Source organism: Tupaia chinensis, unplaced genomic scaffold (genome assembly GCF_000334495.1).
Source record: "Tupaia chinensis unplaced genomic scaffold, TupChi_1.0 Scaffold000117_2, whole genome shotgun sequence".
Taxonomy (NCBI): domain Eukaryota; kingdom Metazoa; phylum Chordata; class Mammalia; order Scandentia; family Tupaiidae; genus Tupaia; species Tupaia belangeri.
The window spans coordinates 7,976,655-7,983,117 of NW_006159583.1; positions in this window are offsets into that span (position 1 = coordinate 7,976,655).

The window sequence follows — 6,463 nt, forward strand, 5'->3', positions numbered from 1 at the left end:
TACTTAGGGGTACCCAGCTTTCTGTCCTTCTCTCATTCTATCCATTCTTTTCTCAACTCTTATACGTGCTAACTCCATAGGGGTAGAATTTTAATTTTAAATGCATTCTGAAAATTCACTCAGCTGAAAAATGTCCTAAGAAATATACATCAAAAGTGGATTATATAAATTCAGTGAGCAAAGGTTTTCTTTTTAAAAAATAGACATGTAAACCTACAAATGGTAAAAATGTGCACTCTGGTCATCTCCTCATATCAAGCAAACATAAATACCTCCCTGAGATGAATGACCTATGACACATCATATTTGCTATCCAAGTCACTTAGAAACCTAGGAAAGAATGCTGCTGGAGGAGGTATTGGCAGTGGTTTTGAGAACAAAACACAAAAACACACAATGGGAGTGGGGAAGTATTTAGAAAACTCAAAAACAACAGCTCATGTTCATTCTCAGCTAGTTTATGACTAGCTTCCCCTTTTTACCTCATTGAAGCTAGTGGCAAAAGTGCAACAAGACTCTGTAGCCTGCTCTGGTGGCTGAGGGTTTTTATTTTTTAATGGCATCTTTAAGAGATATGTAGATTCAAAACAGCATGGTATTGGCACAAAAAAACAAAAACAAAAACAAAAACAAAAAACAGACATGAGGACCAATGGAACAGAGTAGAGACACCAGAAATAAACCCCAAACATACAGCCTTCTGATCTCTGACAAAGGGTACCAGTCAATCCAGTGGGAAAAAGAAAACCTCTTTAGCAAATGGTTCTGGAAAAACTGTGTATTCACCTACACAGAGATGAACCTGAACCCCTGTCTGTCACCAATAACAAAAATCAACTCAAAGTAGATCAAATTTCTAAACTTAAGACTGCAAACTATAAAACTACTAGTAGAAAACATTGAGAAAACTCTCAGAGACATTGGGGTAGGCAAAGACTTCTTAAGCAAGATCCTCTAAGACAGGCAATAATCCCCAAAATAGACAGGTGGGATTAATCAGTTTAAGAAGTTTCTACACAGCAAAGGACACAGGAATTAGTGTGAATCAACAACTCTTGGAATGGGAGAAAATTTTAGTTATATATACCTCAGATAATGGACTGATAACCAGAATACACAGGGAATTCAAGCAGCTTACCCAGAAGAAAATTATTAACTCAATTAAAAGATGGGAAAATGAGATGAATAAACAACTTTCTAAGGAAGACATAGAAATAGCCAAAAAGCATATGAAAAAATGCTCAACACCCCTCATCAAAACTAAAATGAGATACCACCTAACTCCAGTCAGCCCCCCAGGAAAAGGGAAAAAAAAAAAAAAAAAAAAAAAAAAAAGAAAGAAAAAAAAAAAAGAAAAAAAGATAAGTGCTGACAGGGATGTGGTGAAAGGGGAACTCTCCTACATTGTTTGTGGGAATGTAATTTGATCCAGTCACTGTGGCAAACAATATGAAGGTTCCTCAAAGACCTTAAAATAGAACTACCATATGATCCTGCATTTCCACTCCTGGGTATCTACCCAAAGGACAGGAGAATGCTTAGTTGGAAAAGCGCTTGAACAACTATACTTAATGCAGCATTATTCACAGTAGCTAAGACATGGAACCAACCCAAATGCTCACAAACAGATGAATGGATTGAAAAAGTATGGCTCATATGCTCATGGAATACTATAAAGCCATAAAAAAGACCCTGGCATTTGATAGAAAGTGGATGAACATGGCAGACTTATTGCTGAGTGAAGCAAGTCAGACTATGAAACAGACATTTTATATCTCCACTTAACATATACTGACTGTCTACACTCTATGGTAGAGACTGAAAGACAAGAGGACTTAAAAGCACTGAAAATTGTTATGGACACTGGGGACAAAGGGGATTGAGAATGGGAGAGGGGGAAGTGCAAAAAGGGAAATTTGGGGGAAAATGGAGAAGTAAGACATTTGTGGGACACGGATATGGTTTGTTGCCTGGTGATGATGTCATGTATAGTATTCTCAAGTCGCCTGGCATGTGGCATATATCATGTTGGGTAAAATCTCTTTACAATCTAAATGATGTATAGCAATTGAATGTATCAATAATAATAATAATAGTAATAATAAAAGAGATATATGGACCGAGGCTGGCATGGTAGTTAACGATGCTAGATTCCCACATGGCCAATCATAGTTTGAGTCCTGGACCTAGTGGCTTGTTTTCTCTCTCTCTCTCTCATCCCTTTCTAATCAAATTAAAAATAAATAAAGTTAAATAAAATAATTCTTTATAAAAAAAAAAAGAGAGAGAAAGATATGTGTACCATGGAATCAGCAGGTGGCATAGTGGTTCGGATGGTGGACTCCCACTTGGTCAACAACCGTTTGAGGTCCCGGGCCTGGATACTTGCTTTCTCACTTACCTTCTATCTTTCTCTTTCTCTCTCTGGTGAGTGTATGTGCCCTGCAGCAAATTTAATAATAATAATAAAAAATTAAATAAAAATAATTCAAAAAGAGAGAGAGAGATGCATGGACCATTGTGGCCTGATATGTGTGTAATTTATTAGGAAAATCATCTTATCTGCAATTTAAAATATCAAACACAACACATGATCATCCCTCGGTATCTAGGGGATTGGTTTGAGGACCCCTGCAGATACCCAAATCCATGGATGCTCAAGTCTCTTATGTGTATAAAATGGTGTAGTACTTACAACCTACATACATCCACCTATATACTTTAAATCCTCTCTAGATTACATATAAACCAAATACAATGTAAATACTATGTAAATATTTGTTATACTGTATTGTTTGGAAAATAATGAGAAAAAAATTTGTCCTGTTCAGTACAGGTGCACCATCATAGGCTAACTACATTATAAATGTCTGCAACAATGTAACTTTTTTTTTTTTTTTTTTTTTTGGTGGGGAGAGAGGTTTTGTTATAGGGCACTTGCACTCGCCAGAAAGACAGAGAGACAGAAAGCAAGAAGTCAACCCCCGGGGGGATGGCCATGCCACAATCCCTTCTCCTCCATTCTCCTCTTGGGATCTTGGGCACGCAAACACACATGCCTGGTGTGAGTTTAAGCCACTGGGTCCGGGACTCAAACCGCAGTCGACTACATGGGAGTCCAGCAACATAGCCATTATGCCAACTGCTGGTCCCTAGCTATTTTGAAATATACATTGAATTGTCACCAATTATAATTATTCTATTTTGCTATAGTACAGTAGAGCTCATTTTTTAAGTTTTTTGTGGTGTTTTTTTTTCCCCCCAATTTACTATAGGATATGTACTCTCACCAGAGACAGAGGGAAAGTGAGAAAGCAAGCCAATGGATACAGGATTTGAACCATGGTTGGCCATGTTAGAGTCCAGCATCTTAACTACCACACTACCTGCTGGCACCTTGAACTCATTCATTTTTTTTTTTAAGAGAGAGATTTGCTATAGGGTGTGTGCATTTGCCAGAGAGACAGAAAGAGAGAGCCAGAAAGTGAGAAATCATCCCCAAGTGGGGATGGCCACACTACAATTCCTTCTCTTCCATTCTCCTCAGGATTTTGGACATAAACACACACATGCCCAGTATGAGTTTCAAGCCTCTGTGTCCCAGGACTCAAATCATAGTTGACCACGTAGGAGTTGAGCAACATAACCATTACACTATTTGCTGGTCCCTAGGACTCATTCTTATCAGCCTGCTGTCTTGTATCTGTTAACCAAGTTCTCAAGGACAGGAATTCTCACGACTCATCTTTGCATATAAAATTGTACTTGGACATAGTAATAGTGAATAATATTTTTTAAATAAATTAATAAGGGAATAAATTGATACATTCTGAACTTAGAAAATATGTGCTGGGAAAATTCAGGTAGAAAGTTTAACAGATAAAAGGTAAAGACTTACATAAACTCATTTTAGTGAAGATGATGGATAAATTCAGCCTTGATCGTGTTCCTGGACGTGTACTCACTCATTTATTTAACAAACATTTATTGAACGCCTGCTATGTTTCAGGCACTGTAGTAAGTACTGGCATCCCATGAATAATACAATACACTTCCTGCTCACCAGGACTGTATAGCCGGGGTGGGGGCTGGATGTGCACAAACTAAATGCCATACAGAGCTGAACTGTGGGAGCTATAAGAAAGGGGAGGAGGATGAGTATGATGGAAGCTGAGGCAGGATGGAGTATTTCCCATGGGAATAGGTTGCCTGTGGAAGTACACTGAAAGGTAAATATGGTGACAAAGGAAAAGGCACAGCTGACCAAGGGAGATGGCATGTGAAAGTGCCAAGGAGCTGAAGAAGCTGACACAATTAAGTCAAGTGGACATAATTCAAGGCAAAATCATTCAAATCCAGGCTTGAGGAGGCAGATCTATACTGAAATCTCAGTTCTCTCCCTATGCAACTGGGAACATTGCACCTGTGGTAAAATGGAAATAGTAGCAACAACCTGATAGGAGTTTTGTGACAATCATATGAAAAGTGAGTTGAAATCATATTTAGGAGGACTTTGGCACAATAGGTAGAACTCAGTGATGGTGAGAATAGTTGTTGGAGCTACAACACAGAGGAATCACAGGAGGTGAGTCTAAACAGTTCGCCAGTAAGATGGGTCTTCAGTACCATGCCAAGGAGTTGTTTTTGGTTTTGCTTTTTTAATTGCCACAAGGCACATGTGCTTACCAGTGAGAGACAGAGAATGAGGAAGAAGGAGGATAGCAACCCCCAACAAGGAATAGTCATGCCACAGTTTCTTCTCCTCAATTTCTCCATCCTGTCAGAATTTGGGACACACACATGCACACATGCCCAGAGTGTTTTTCAAGGGGCTGGGACTCAAACCATGGTCAACCATATGTGATCCAGCTCCCTTCAACACTAAGTCTATGCGGCTGGTCCACCAAGGAATTTTAATCTGAAAACCATGGAAGAATTTTAAGTAATAAAGTGCTAAAGAATTAGATTTTCATTGTGGTATCTTTCAGCTGTGTGAAGCATGAACTTTAAACGAGCATGAGATAATCAATGATAGCCCAAGTGCGACAACAGTGGGGGCTGGTGAGCAGAGGACAGATCCTGGAAATGTTCAATTAGAACTGAAAGAAGTTGGCCTCCTACACTTGGGAAGAAGAAAGATAAAGTTGATGATGACCCTTATTTCTGCCTGAAGTGATGAAATGTGGAAATTATCAACCAAGAGAGGAACATAGGAATTAGAACCAATTTGAGGGGAAATGAGAATTTCATTTTAACTGGTGAGTTTCTCAGCCTATGGAAATATCTAAGTAGAGCTGGCAGCAGGCTACTGACAGATGAACCTGGTACAAACTGGACTTACAGATAATAGATATACTTCAAGTTACAGAAATAGATATATTCACCCAGGAAAGCAGGAAAGTCTGAAGAAATTACTACATGTAGGTAATTAAGTCACAAGGATGAAATATTTTACAAATGAACCCCTAAAGAAGAAACCCGAAGAGGCCAGCAGGCGGTTATGGCCAACCATTATGGCCAACTATGGTCAACCATAGTTCAAGTCCCAGACCATAGTTCAAGTCCCAACCATAGCTCAAGTCCTAGTAGCTTAAAAATGACAACAAATAAATAAATAAATGTTTTGGGACCAGCAGATGGTGTAATGGTTATATCACTGGACTCCCACATGGCCAACTACAGTTCAAGGCCTGGACCTGGAGACTTGGAACTCACATTTGGCGCCTGTGCGTGTATGCCCAAGATACAGAGAAGAGAAAGGAGACAAGACTGGCATGAGCATCCCTTCTGGGAAGTGATTTCTTAGTTTCTGTTTCTCTGTCTCTCTCACTATTTCTCTGGCAAGCACACATTGCCTTATAGCAAAAATCTCTCACTAAAATATATATATATACGGCAGAGGCGGACCGGACGCCAAGGCTGCGTCCGGTCACGGGACGTCGCGGGCCCTTCTGGGCTCGGCGTGTCCCCCCGGGGCCCTGCTAAGCTGGCAGTGGCAGAGGCGGACCGGACGCCAAGGCTGCGTCCGGTCACGGGACGTCGCGGGCCCTTCTGGGATAGTTCACGTCCCAACCATAGCTCAAGTCCTAGTAGCTTAAAAATGACAACAAATAAATAAATAAATGTTTTGGGACCAGCAGATGGTGTAATGGTTATATCACTGGACTCCCACATGGCCAACTACAGTTCAAGGCCTGGACCTGGAGACTTGGAACTCACATTTGGCGCCTGTGCGTGTATGCCCAAGATACAGAGAAGAGAAAGGAGACAAGACTGGCATGAGCATCCCTTCTGGGAAGTGATTTCTTAGTTTCTGTTTCTCTGTCTCTCTCACTATTTCTCTGGCAAGCACACATTGCCTTATAGCAAAAATCTCTCACTAAAATATATATATATACGGCAGAGGCGGACCGGACGCCAAGGCTGCGTCCGGTCACGGGACGTCGCGGGCCCTTCTGGGCTC